This window comes from Furipterus horrens, unplaced genomic scaffold (genome assembly GCF_987537825.1).
Source record: "Furipterus horrens unplaced genomic scaffold, mFurHor1.1.pri manual_scaffold_5, whole genome shotgun sequence".
Classification (NCBI taxonomy): domain Eukaryota; kingdom Metazoa; phylum Chordata; class Mammalia; order Chiroptera; family Furipteridae; genus Furipterus; species Furipterus horrens.
This window is the reverse complement of record NW_028327175.1, coordinates 173392772-173407437: the sequence shown is the minus strand read 5'-3', so window position 1 is coordinate 173407437 and position 14666 is coordinate 173392772. Positions and strand designations below refer to the sequence as shown.

The following is a 14666-nucleotide window of genomic DNA, read 5'->3' as shown; positions in this document are numbered from 1 at the left end:
GGGCATCGAGCAGCTGGCAGCAAGACCCCAACTTGGTATTCAGTAACACTCTGTCTACATCCTTGCTGTATGTCTTCCTAGTTCTCTTTAGATCTTCCCAACTCAGGAAATACAGTACCCAGGTCAATTTGTAATAATTCTAAAATTCTTCTCCAACACTACCTCGTTTCTCAATCTAGAATCTGACCATCTCTAGCCAGTATTCTAACATGTGTCCTAAAGTCCCTACCTTCACTTTCTTCCCCTTCAATCTATCCTTTACACTTTTCCCTGAGTTAATATTCAAAATTATAAATCTGATCATGGCACTCTTCAATTTAAAATCCTTCAGTGGTTCTCCAAATAAATACCATAAAATAGTACTAATAGCAGCAGCTGATACCTATTGGGCACTTGTGTGTCAGGTACCTAGATTATATCATTTAAATCTCACAACAATGCTACAGTGTAGATATTGTTATTATTCTTGTTTTGCAGATTTAAGGAAATTGAAACTTGTAAAAATCAGAGACTGCCCACTGAAGGATAGTCAGTGAGTACAGCTAAGATTACAAATTCCTTCAAAATCTGCCTCTGGTATTCCTTGGCAGCTACTCTCTCCCACCACTACACAACAAACCATGCCTTCCATTCATGATCTCATTACGATCTTTAAAGACTCCTTATCAGAGCATATGCCACTCCCTCGGCTCAAAATGCTACTTCACCCAGCCTGGTCCACCTTGGAAACTCTCTGAAGCTTTTTCCTTTCTTTTTCACCTCCTCCACAGGGGAGTTCCTAGGCAGAACAATATAAGCCATAATGATACACACAATCCACCCTCAACTTCAAAATGTTATAATACAGAATGTTCGAACAGATCTTTCAAGCTAAGTTCCAAGTGAGAATCCAGCGCCAGCCTCATAAACCTAAAATTCATCTCAAAGTAAATCAAGACCAATAATACAGCAAAAGCTAATGTAAATACACTTAATACTTTCGCAAAACAGTCACAATCAGTAAAATTCAATTTTAAAATGTGTTAAATCATTTAGAATATAAGGGGCTCAAATTTTAAGTACTTCCTTCTGCAAATTTGTACTTTTTAAAATGTTACAAGACAAATTCTAAAATCTACTTTGCAAAAAAAAAAGAAAAACTAAGGTCATTTCTATGACTATATCTGGGTTCATAAAGAATGATTCTATACTAAACGACTTGTGGTTATGAAACTATTAGATGATGTAAAGATACAGTGATTATGTTACCACATCTGTAGTATTACCACATTAGGCCAGTATTTTCCAGGAACATACAATACTGATGTCAGGAGTCTCTTCTGGGTATTAACTGGAAATTAATAGCATCTCTTCAAAGTACTACTCAAATATACTAGCTTACAATTCCCAGTACTAAAGCTCTCATTTTTGTCTATTCAGTCTCAAGATCTTCCTATAGTTAATTGCTCTTAACTGGTATTTGAACACCAAGCACCAAGTACTGTATGACTTCCAAACTTTCAATCTCTTTTCTAGCTTAAGAAAATGTCTTATAAGATCATTTCTGGCACTTATCCCAGTCTGACTTCATTTCCATAATATCTTTTTTACTTTTTCTCTCTTATCCTTACAAATCATATTCTTAATCCTTAAGCAAATTTCTTATAAAAGCATAAATTAATTCCTAACAACATCATCTAATAAAAATATTTAGGAAATTGACCTTTAATGGATAAACATAGATTAGTCTATAGTTCAAACACAATTCCAGGATGGCAGACCCAAAACTACTTTGCCTTTGGCATTCCTACATAATATAACCAATGTGCCAGTTCCTCTACAGGACCAGGCAGAAGACTCACCTTAAAGGGGCTTTTTACAATGGTCTACTCAGAATATTAGAGCCTGGCTCAAGGAAACAGTAAAGGGAATGGAGAGGAAGCCATAAGGGATAGGAGAATAGAAATCAAGATGATTCTCAGGTTCATAATTTGGGCAATTGAGTGACTGGCAGTATCATTAATCAAGATAGGAAAATGAGGTGAATACATGCCATCTGTAGAAAATCATGTACTTAGTTTCTGATGCTTTAATTTTTGAGTTTTCTACTAGACAGATGGGCATTCTAAGTAGCGAACCTAAGGACTAGAAGCACTCAATAGAAAAATGGGCTGAGGAAATGAACACAGAAAGGGGATAAGAAAGCATGGCAGAATGAAGGAAAAAAAGAGGTCAGCCTGAAACTTCAGGAAACATGAACATTAAGGAATAGTGGTCAGTAAAGACAGCTAAGAAAGAATAGTAAAAAAAAGAAATAGGAGAGAGTAATGTCATAAAGACAAAGGAAGAGAAGGCATTAAAAACATGGGCATGATCATATAAAAAGTTCACGATGGATTTAACAATTAGGAACTATGTCCAAGGACAAATACAATTACAGTAAGTAGAGGAAACAAGAGTAAAAACACTCTTGGGGAAGGGGGATATGGCTCAAACAAGGCAAAAAAGGTAAAATGTGAAGTGTGTTTACAACAGTACGTAGAAGAGTTTTGCTGGAATGGAAAGTTCACGTAGCAGAAGACAAGAAAGGAAGTCTAGGCCAAAGGCTTTGCATTCCAGATTTTATTCTATTTTGGACTTTATTCTGTGAGTAGGAAGAAGAAAGATAGGTAGCTTTTTTTTTTTTTCCAGACAACTATTCTGTTGACCAGCATCCACGATGAACTACAATGTCAAGTGAGTTAAGGCAGAGCAAGCTATTAAACAGTCCTAAAATTATCTAAACATAGTAATGAGGACCTAAAAGAGGCTGGCAGTAACCAAGTAAGAACTAAGGGGTACATGAAAGAGATATTCTCTGCTCCTAGGGTGCCCCAAATTTTCCCCTATTACTATATTACTATATTCATCACATTGTATCATAATCATTTGTGGACCGGGACCCTCTTATGCAGCCTTTCATCATCAGTACTAACAAATCAGAAACACCTGGAAGTGGCTGAAAAATGTTTCTGAATTACAACAGAACTTAACAATGATAAGATATAGAAGCGAGACTTAAAGATACTCAGAGAAACTTAAGTATTGTAACTTACAGCAGTAATATAGAAAACACTAATGAAAAAGTAAAGATCAAATTTAAGGAATTAATTTAAGATATGTTTAGGGTGGAGGGTGTCTAAGATCAATATCCAAATAGAAATGCCAAAGAAAGAAAAAAAATGACACCATAGAGGAAAATATTCAGACATTTAGATTAAAATAGATTTGCAATACATGCATACAATGAAATCAAAAAATCTTATTATTTGTTCATAAGAACAAATATTTAATAAAATATTGATTTCCTAAGACACTTTGGGGTCTGACTCTGTCTTAAACATGCTGAGTTGTTCATTTGTATATTTTTTACAAACTAGATTGATGTAAAAGCCCAAACAAATGGGTCGATCAAAACTAGGTCAATGTTGAATAATTATTTGCTTTACTCCATCACTCATTCAACAAAAATTTGAGTGATTTTAAGTTTTTATTGGGGCAAGGGGAGCTAGACACAAGAGCAGAGTAAAATATAAAAATTACTACAATGAAATAACTGCAAAATATTATAGGAACACAGGTAACAGAAATCAGAGAACAGAATATAATGGAGGATATAGGTAGAGAAGTCATGATAAATTGCCTAAAAGCTTTCCTAGAAAAGGGTACATCTATATTGAGCTTTTAAAAGAGGAAGCGATTTAACAAGGTATCTAAGAAGTTGAATAGTATTCTGGAAAAAAGGAATAGTATGTGCAAAAGCACAGAGATGTCAAAGAGTTTCTCATCTTCATGAAACCATGACAGAAGACAGCTCATGGAGGACTTTCTGAACACTGATAAAAGAATTTGACCATTATCCTGTGGTCCTGTGGTAAGCAACATCAGATGTGCATTAGAACCCCCTAGTGAGCACTCCAGATCTCCTAAAGCAGAAAGCAGGTACAGGGAGGTGGGCAAGAAGCAAAAAAAGAGGGCAAACTAACTTCCATAAACAGGAGGTCACAGATTTTTAAGCAACAACAGAACCTGATCAGATCTGTGTTTCAGAAATCCAAAGTCGGTAGCACGAGTTAGTGGCTAAGGGAAGAAAATCTGGAGGAAGATCAGTAAAGATTAAGAAGCTACTGCAGTTAGCCCTGTCAGGGTGGCTCAGTTGTTTGGAGTGTCTCCCTGTAACACCAAAGGTTGGGGGTTCCATCCCTGGCATAGCACATACCTCGGTTGCAGATTCAATGCCTGTGGGAGGCAACCAATTAATGTTTCTCTCTCTCTCAAATCAAAAAACATATCTTCGGGTGAAGATTTAAAAAAAAAAAAAAAAAGCTACTGCAATGATGCTCCAGCACTAAATATTGACAACTACTTATTCAAACATAAGTGAAGCACACAAAGAGGCACAGAAAGTGCTAATACAGGCTTTCAATTTAATTTTCTGAACTCATCTCAGATAGCAACTCAATAATCAGAAGCAATTACAGTACAAGTGTGGTCAGGTACATTAGAAAAAAAAGAAAAAAAGTGGCCATCAAATTTTCCTCTTAAAAGTGCTTCATTTATACTTTAATTTAAAAGTTTAAAAAAAACTTTTTTAATAAAAAAACTTTTTTTAATAAAGAATACTAAGATGGACATCCTTGTAGATACATTGTACCAATTTCTTGGAGAAAATTCTTAGAATGAAATGGGTGGGTCAATGTTTAAGTATATTTGATTACTTTTAGATGGCCAGATTGCCATCTAAAACATTTACATTTATAGTCTTCCTATTGCGTATGAGTGCCTGTGTTCCTCAAATCTTATTAAATGAAAATTGCAATTTACTATAATTAAAAATATATTTTCTTTATTAAAAAGGTACCTACAGTAAAACTACCATAATAGACAAAAATTACCAAATCAAAATTTAGAACCTACTACTTACTGGTCAAGCACTGTGCAAAACTGCTAAGAATGATAAACAGATAAAAGTTACCAGAGAAAAATAGGTTAGGGAAAAAAAAGTTAACCAATTTTCTAATAATTCATTAAAAAAATTGTTACCCACATATAAAAACTACCGTTTTGAACTAATAAAAATTCACCAAATTGGGGGCAGGGAATGTTCATTAACACCTCTCCCAGACAGCCACTGTCTTCATTTGAAAGAAAGAGGTTGATATATAAGGATATATGTATGATAATGATAGTCCTTGGCTACACAGATTAGGATAAAATTAATTTCAGTTATTTTTCAAAAATATGGTTCCTATATTTTTTCTCTCTCTTTCTTGGATTAGTCCATCAGCTATAAATACTCTCTATTTATTCAAATATACTAGAAAAGCACCCATCTTTTAAAAAATCCCTTGACTTTACATCCGCCATTTTTCTCAGCTTCAATTTATAGCGAACTCCTTGATAGGACTGGCTGCCTCTAATTCCTCCCCTAGAGTTCTCTCGTAAACCTACACCAATCAAGTTTCATCTCCACTACTCCACCACAAACAACTTGATAAGGTTACCAATGATTTTCGTAATGTTAAGTCTAATGGCCACATCTTAGTCCTGAACCTGGCAGCATCTGACACAGCTGATCACTCCCTCCCTCCTTCTAAAATGTTTCACTTGGCTTCAGAGGTACCATTCACTCTTAATTCTCCTCATTTTTCATTAGGATGCATCTTAGTCTCCTTTGATAGCTCTTGCTCTAACTCTCCCCTCTGTCTGTCTGTCTGTCTGTCTGTCTCTCTGTAAATTCCAGGATCCCAAAACAGAGTCTTAGGACTTCCTCTCCAGCCATACTCACTCCCTAGATTATTTTAATCAGTTCTCATCTCATATCTCTATGCCAATGACTTAAAATTTATTATCTCCAGCCCAGACCTCTGCCCTGAACTACAGACTCATGTATACCCATATGTCCAGATAATATCTTTACTTGGACTGCTAACTTAACATGTCCAAAACTGAACTCATTTCTACCTAAAACATGCTTATCCTACAGCTTCCGCATCTCAGTAAACGGCAGCTCCATTCTTCCAGTTGTTCAGGCCAAAATCCATTGCCCATATCCAATCCACCATCAAAATCTGTTGACTCTGCCATCAGAATGTATACAGGTGAGCACTTCTCCCAATCTCTGCCTAAAATCACCATCATCTCCCACCCAGGATTATTGGTAGAGCCTGCTGAAGTATCTCCTTATGCCCTGCCTCTAAGATTCTCTAAAGAGCAGCTGAGAGGTCAATTTACAAGTCAAAACCCTTCGATGGCTTCCCACCTTCAGGATAAAAGTCAAAGTCCCATTGGCCAACAAGGCCATACATGATCTATCATCACTCCTCTCCCATCCCTTCATGCACCTCCCCCACCACCACCTCATCTTCCACCAATCATTCCCCTGAGCTACTCGCCACTCCTCAAACAGGACGAGCATGCTTCAGCTACAAGATATTTGCACTCTTGTTCCATCTTCCACAAATATTCTCTCCCCTAAAGTCTGCTCAGGTTAGATCACAATATCACTTTTCCACATATCTGCTATAATACCATTCATCACTACAGCCTTCTCTAACCACCTTATCTAAAACAGCAGCAACCCCCTTACATGTTATTTTTACCTTATTCTGCTTTTTTCCCACAGCCCTATAATAGCAGACTTATTACACATATACTTGTTTATTTTCTATATGTTGTCATTAGAATGTAAGTTTCACAGGGCAGAAAATGTGTTTTCCTCACTGCACTATTACTAGCAAGCTCTCAGCAGATATTTCTTGAATGGACTGATGACATGAATGATGAAAATCCAGACTTAGTAGCTGGTCTCAAAGTCTTTGTTGAGGGCATTTACAGTGTATATCATGTCCTGGAAAGAAGGTGATTGCAAGAGTGGCCACAACAATGGCAAAGTTTTCAATTCTAGCTGAAGCCAATAATAAGTAAGGATTGACAAATCCAGACTATCCTAAAATGAAGAAAATAAACTTGAAAAAAAATTAAAAATAAAAATAAGAAAAAGGGAGAAAATGGCCATCCTTAACTCCACACTTCCTGTAAAGAAATACCACCTAGATACGTTTCCTGTAAGCTGGCCTAACAACTCAGACCAAAATATCACCAGACCCATTTTACACACTCAAAGAGTTGTTATGAATAGTTCCTGCTTTTCTAAGCTATGATCTTCAGAGAAAATTGTAACTCCCAACCCTAACTTGGCTGCCCAGACATAATGGTCACAGAAAGCTCTCAAATTTCTCCAAAGCGCTCAGGCTGCAATCCAATATCATTAATAAGTTGACAACAATTCAAAGTACATTTGGTGTCTGCCTATCTTCCCTGTCCCTATTGTATTCACCACAGGCTCAGGCATCAAAGACTGTGATATCTTGGTATGGGGGTAGGCATGTGGGAGGGAGAGGGAAAGGGACAGAAGGAGGGACAGGGAGAAGGTGAGGGGAAAAAGGGAGAGAACAGAGGAAGAGGGAAAGGGAGAATGAGTTTAAGAAAAACAGTACCTAGATTATGTTTTGCATTTTAAAGAGAGGAAGATTGCCGGGGAATGGAAAGCATCTACTAAGACATGTCACCTGACCTTTTTAATACCAGACACCAAAAGAGAGATCACAGAAAGACCAAAACCCTGAAAAAGTCAGCATTCCATTCTCACACACAGAAATGAGCCACGGGGCAGGAGGCCATGCCAAGCGAGACAGCTGGGAGCAGTAATTGGGGAGAGTAGGGTGGCGACACATGGAAAGGAAGGGTTGAGAGGAGTAGTTACCCATGTTTTGTTCTGTTTTCTTTTCTTTCTTTCTTTCCATTGTACTTACCAGGTACAGACATTGGGCAGATGAAAACTGGGAAGGAGAAGGCAGAGTGAAGGGTAAGGATGCTCTGAAGTAAACAGTAGCAGAAATTCCTTTTCTAAGGAACATGTCTTTGAAAAGCAGACATATGAATTAAGTTAGGAATGGACCAAAGAAATTTAAAGCAAGCCTCTATACCTTAGATAACTATAGACCTGTACAAAGAGAACAGAAATTCTTTTTTTTAAGTATATTTTATTGATTATATTGTTACAATAGTTCCCCTTTGCTACCCTCCACCCAGAACCCCCCTTCCCCAGCAATCACCCCCCAAGTCCATGCCCATGGTTTGTACATACAAGCTCTCCCGCTTCACCCTTTCATATATTCTTTTTATTTAATAAATAAATGATTATTTTAATAATAAAAAATAACAATCCCTCCCTCTCGGATAGTAAGACCCTTTATAATCTTATAAAGGACAATGGCCGAAGGTCTCAAACTACTCTAGCTGCTTCAAGCTGGACATGGTCGTCGTCCTACCTATCCTTGGGTCCAGAAATCCTTAATTATTTGGAATGATGGTCCTGTGGCATGTTAAAATCAACAATCCTCAAAGGCGACCCAACTACATTTAAACTAATCTCTGATCAACATGCAAAAGTAAACTGGTAAAAAAAGTCAACTTTCACAGACCCAGGCTTTAAGAATCCTCTGCCTTCCCAATGGCTCCAAATTTCAAAATAGCCAATTAGAAATCTTGAAAGTCAGAGAAATAACACGGAGGGCATACAAAAGCAATCAATTCAGCAGAGAGTAGCTGAAAACTTAAGAGATAACACCTAACATACTGATTGATCAATTCAGTTAAAAAGAAAGAAGAGTTCTGATTGGGTGCTCTCATTAGGCTGAGTCAAACCCCAGCATCAGTACCTGTGTCCAAGCAGATGTCGGAAACTAAAAGAAGCGGGAGACAACAGGATATACCAGGAAAGAGAGAAAGATATGGGGTGTGTGGGGAGCAGGTGAGTATGTAACAAGAAAAAGACAATTCAGCTCTATACAACCATTGGCCACCAGCATATATAGGGCACACCAACCAGAACTGTTCATAGCCTAAAGTGGCATTCTGTGTTTACTTCTTTGCTTAAATTCCTGTTCCTATGGCTCTCCCCCGCCTCCCTGACAGCCTTCACTTTCTACAGCTTCTTGTACTCCATCCACTCTGTGACTCTGGTAATCTGGTGTTTTCCACAGGCAGTTCAGTCTCTTGGCCTCTTCCTGTATTAGCCCATCCCGTATTAACTTATGCCTTCTACTCAGTCCTGTCCTTGACAAACACATAATCCAGTGTGGGAGGTGGATGTGTCACTAGATTGGGTACAATACATCACAGTCAATGCTATGAAAGAAATACAACAAAGGGCTCTGACCGAATATTCATCTGTCATTATCCCATTCAATATTTCCCAAATCAACATTCCAGCTTCCCACTCTCTTGTAAGTCAGTTACTAAGTCTCATATCTTTCCATCATATCCCCTGACCTCCAAAACCACCTTGCAGTTCAGGCTTCATTTTTCATTTGACCTAGTTCAACCACTTTCTACGAGAAACACAATTTTATGTATTTCCACACCGCTGCATCAGCCATCTGCTAAAAACATAACATACTTGCTTTAAAACATCTAATATCATTCCAGTGCCTAACAGATAAAGTTCAAATCCTTCGCACAAAAAATAAAATTATATAATACATTTTTCAAATAGAGCCTTTTAAAAGTAGGCAAAGTTCCCATTTCACTGCTTACTGGCTATGTTACCTTTGGTGTGTCACCTTTCCTCTCTAAGCTATCCCATTTGCAAAATGGAGACACGAAAAGAACGTACCTCCCTTGGGGTTGTTATCAGAAATAAGAAAGTCCATGCCAAACACCAGCACAGTGCTGAGCACTCAATCAATATTAACTATTACCCTGGGAAGTCTCATCTATCTAGAATGACTTACTCCTCAAAGGAAGCAGATAATCAAGGTCCTACTTTCATGTATTTTAGAATGATTCATAGTAAGAGTTAAATCATAAATTGCCTTCAGGTTAATCCTGAACCAACAAAAACTTTAAACCAAAATATTGCTTTCATGAATATTTTGGTTTGTCTAAATATACTATAATTTATTTAAAAAAACAGGTACCCATTTATCTAAAAAATAACTAGGTTTTGTTTTGTTTTCTATTCAAACTCAGGAGAAAAATAAACAGTACCTTACCAATGGAAACTCACATATTTAAGAATGTGATCGTCTACAGTACAAAATCCACATGAATAAAATTCAATCTTTTGTATACATGTATATAATTTGCTAAAGATATATAAATATAACAAAACAAATTCTAGAAGCTTAAGAAAATAAGTGTGCAGACAGTGGGCATTCAGACCTCACAATCAAAAGATGAAATCACAAAATTTTGTTTAAAAGTCACTGATTTTATTAATTTTAAAAACTGCAAAATCTACAACAATAAACATAACAAAAACAAAACAAATCAGAAATATTTCAAGGGACTGATGTATTTATGATGTTAAATGCTAATGAAAATTACTAAGAAGATCCCAGTAAATTTATGTGCAAAGGACAAACAATTCCAACAAAGGAGAAAATAAAACTAGGAAAATACTGCATTTGCATTTCTATTGTAGACAGTATGTTAGACAGCAGGTACCCTTATACTCATTTTTAAAAAACAAACTTTTAAAAAATAAAAGGACTATAAAAGTATGGTAAAACTGTCAACTAAATTGCAGGAGGCAATGTAAATCAATACAACCTTTCAGAAACCAATCTGTCAATATTTTTGAAAAGAGACAAAAATCTTCATACTTTCCAACCTTGTAATCCCTCTCCTAAAACTTTAGCCTAAAGGAAAGAAGCAAAAGGAAGGACAGCTATATAGTAACTGCATTACTTGCAAAATAGGAGGCAACTTAGATGTCCAATTATTAAAAATAAGAAACAACTTGTAATAATATTATATAATTTAAATATACAAAAACTTTAGCAAAAAGAAAACATGAACTATGAAAGCAAATATCAAACATTACATTTATGTTTTATCATGTGAAATCATATACATATGGTGAGAAATAAATGAGAAAAAATTAAAAGTCTGATTTTTTTCTTATTTCTTTTACCATTAAACTGTTTGTAAAATAAAAAGCCTGTTGAAATTGATCAGGCCCAACACAGTAAGTACACATTTTAAAATTGATTTTTCAGAAGCATAAAACCACAATTATCAATTTCCCCCTCCCAAAAAATCTATCACATAGAGTAATCAGATAGGCTCTTCTCACAAACAGAGCAGCCATTCATGTAATTTTAGCCATGCTATTATATTATCCAGCTGGAACCTTGCTATATTAAAATCTCATTTTACCACCAAAACATAACTGTATATGGGATCTCCATATGGTGAGCAGAAGCCATATGCTATAGGGCATTTGGAGAGAGGTTAAAAACTATCTGACCAAATGGAATGGTGAAGCTTAGATTTCTCCTACATCCCCAAATGAATTATCAAGTTTCTTAGCTACTCAGGAGACAAGCATTCAAGGAAGGAGAAAGTGCAAGCTGATTTGCTCTCCCTCTGAAAATAGGTAACTTTCTCATTTTCTCACCAAAGCATCAAGGAGTAATGAAAAATACACAAGCATGAGGTTAGGACATGTGGGATACATACAGGTGACTCTAACCTCAAGCAACTTGCCCTTTTGAGCGTTAGTTGTTTATGGATAAAATTTTAAAAGCTGAACCAAATAATTTAATTCTTTCAAGTCTATTAATTTAACAGAATTTAAAAACCCCATTCAAAATTCCCCACTCAGACTGTAAAACAATTATTAAGACTCTGAATTAGGAAACTGGGGGCAAAGGTAAAATACACAGATGGTGAAAAGCATGGATTGTATCCCAGCTAGGCCTGTTTCTTTCTATATAACTACATGATCTATGGAAAATTACTCTGCCTCAAAGTCCTAAAATCAAAGAAATAGTAATCTTTGCTGGCCATACCCTTTTATTCTTGTTATAAAATGTACTGGTTTCTTCTGTCATAACTGGGATTTCCTTCCTAACTAGGAACAATAATTTTGACTTCATTCTTAGAAATTTAAAAGTACCTTGTTTGTGCACTCATCTTTTCTAAGTTTTCCGGTATGGAGAAAAAAAGGTTAACACATTTTGCCTATCTTAAAGTTATAGTCACAATTGAGAGCATTCCTCAAAAATTTATTCAATGAATAGTTTTTGAGCACCTGTGCCAAACAACAGTATGTGCAAAGGTCCCTTTCCTTAAAAAGCCCAAAAGTCTGGTGGAGACAAATCATTAACTACCAACTGACAAATGCTTACTGCATAATGAACAATATACTATTGGATCAGTCAAGACAAGTGGGATAAGATGTCTGGGCAAGATTCAGAGGTGACATTTTGATTAGGTCTTGAAAAGCAAGTTGTTTACGAGGTATAGAAGAATTCTCAGCTGAATACAGTGTAAAACCACCAAGGAAGATGTCATTTTCAGAGACCTCTGCATAATCTTTGCATGAAGAGGATAGGCAAGATGGTAGAAATGAAATTAGAAACATACACAAGTACCAGAATTGTGAAGGACTTTGACTTCTTTAAAATACAGATTATGGAGTCATTGATGGACTTTTAAATGTGGAATCAAAGTCCCCATCTTCCACCATACAGTCAAAGGAGTTGAGTCAAGGCAACAAACAAAAAATGCAGGTCTGGATGTAGAAAGAGAGAACAAATTGTGTTTATTTAAATGGAGAGTTCATGCTCTCAGGATAGCTTCCAGCAATTTCTTACTATGGCATATTAATACAACACTCAAGTAAAATTACAGCTAAAAGATTCAAGAATGTATGATTTTTTTAAATCTAAAGATTATTTGAAGTCAATTTTGTTGAGAACACTAAAGACAACAACCAAATAAGAAAATACTAAAGATCTATATAATAAATTAAGAAAGGCAGACAATAATAACATCTGAGAAGACTGACTTCAGGTAAAACATTAAGAAATGTTTAAATCCTTATCATATACTGATTTCAGATAAGACATGTTTTGTGCCTATCTTCTTGAAGAGTATTTTAAATTCCTTTGGTTAAAAAGCTGTCACCACTAAACTCTTTAAACTAGTCTAAAAGATTATTTTATAATGGCATAATAGGTTCCATTATATTTTAATGCTCAGGAAAAAAGAATAATAAGAATGTATTTTCAAATGGCTATTAGAAGGCTAAAACTCAATTTATTTCACCAACAGGAGTGAAACATGCATATGCCAATCTGGAGCCACTAAAGAGTCCGTACCTGCACCAGTAATTTCCACAATGCTAAGGCCTAGTCTTGGAACAGCAAGCCTAATTGGCTGGGTAGCCCACAAAGATGAATTTGCAATTATTGAAATTCAAACTCAAGCTTAGCCACCAACGACTACCTCAAAGGAGTCATTCTTCCTTTTACTTCGACAAAAACAGTAGGTACATAAAATATGTATGTACTATAAACACAGCAGATGTCTAAACAGGAGAGAGAAGCAGCACCTGAATCTGAAGTTTCATCTCAAGATGTGTTTAGGGTGTGTCTTTGTTGTGGACCAGGAATAACCACCACCACCCCCCAAAAAAAGTCATTGGGGCACCCCAGTACTTTCCCCTATCACCCTCACAGCATCCTGACTCTGAAATAACTGAGCATCTCAGCCTCGCCCTGATTTCTCCTGAGGGAAAGGCAGCAACCCCAGCGGCCGAGGCCCCAGGCGCTCCTGCCACAGCCCGCGGAGCTGGGGGCGGGGGATGTCTGCCTCCCGGCTTCACACCTGCCTCGCCACAGGAGGCTCGCTGTGAGCTCGAGAGGGTCACCTCGGAGGGCAGGAGGCCGAAGGGGGCCAAAGCTTCACCCCAGGCACCTGGGCCTGAGCACCCGGACCGCGCCCCCTACCCAGTCACCGACGCTTTCCTCGTCCCGGCCCGACCCCGGCTCCCGCTCCGACCCCGGTTCCTACCGTGCGGATGTGCTCTGCCTCCCTGGCCGCGGCCCAGCTACCACTCGCCCAGCGACCTACGGGCCCCAGAACCGTAGGGAAGGGGAAGGACCGCCTGTCACATCCCCGCTGGCCTAGCCATCCAACCCACAGCAGCCAACATCGCGTCAGTGACCAGAAGGAGAGCCTGACTCCAAAGCCACCGCGCCCCCTCCCTCGGTGGCGCCCGCCTGGACTCCGCCCTCCAGAGCCAAGGCACCACGCACGCGCAGCCCCGCCCCGGGACGCCTGTGCGCAGGCCCGATCCCGGCGGGCCTAGACTATCTCCCTCGGACCCGCCCCTGACGCCTGACTCCAGCCTCAGCCCACCTCTGTCCCCGCTCCTACTCTCTGGCCAGCATTTTCAAGGCTCCGCCCCCAAGTTGGACCCGCCCCCCCTTCCCTAACATTGCTTCTCTGTCCTTACGCGGCATTTTTCTCCGACTAAATCACATTATCAGCCCAGAAATGGACATCGTATCTAACCGGATTTGTGGAGTAATACGTGCTGCTTGACCTAGGTCAAACATGTCAACTCCACCGCCTGACACCGAAAAGTTATTAGTAGTCTTAGCTTTGGAACTGACACGTGCTCCCGTCCCACCTTTTGTTGATGTGGACACCTCCAACATTTTGTGTTTGCAAATTGATCCCTGTTTCCTGCCTTCTAGTGCTCTGGGGTATGCCTGAACCATACACCCTGCCTACTACACCAAAATACCAGTTGAGATCTTGCTGAGCCTGAGGGAAGGAACGAGCAC

General features: G+C 38.1%; 1 protein-coding gene across 3 annotated transcripts in view; it reads right to left on the bottom strand.

The window, feature by feature from the left end:
* Window positions 1–14063, bottom strand: part of CCSER2 (coiled-coil serine rich protein 2) — a 168409-nt gene extending 154346 nt beyond the window's left edge. For all 3 annotated transcript variants that reach the window (XM_090278317.1, XM_090278318.1, XM_090278319.1), the window contains exon 1: window positions 13888–14063. The gene's annotated coding sequence lies outside the window, so the exon portion shown is untranslated. The remainder of the gene's footprint in view (window positions 1–13887) is intronic.
* Window positions 14064–14666: the final 603 nt, after the last annotated feature.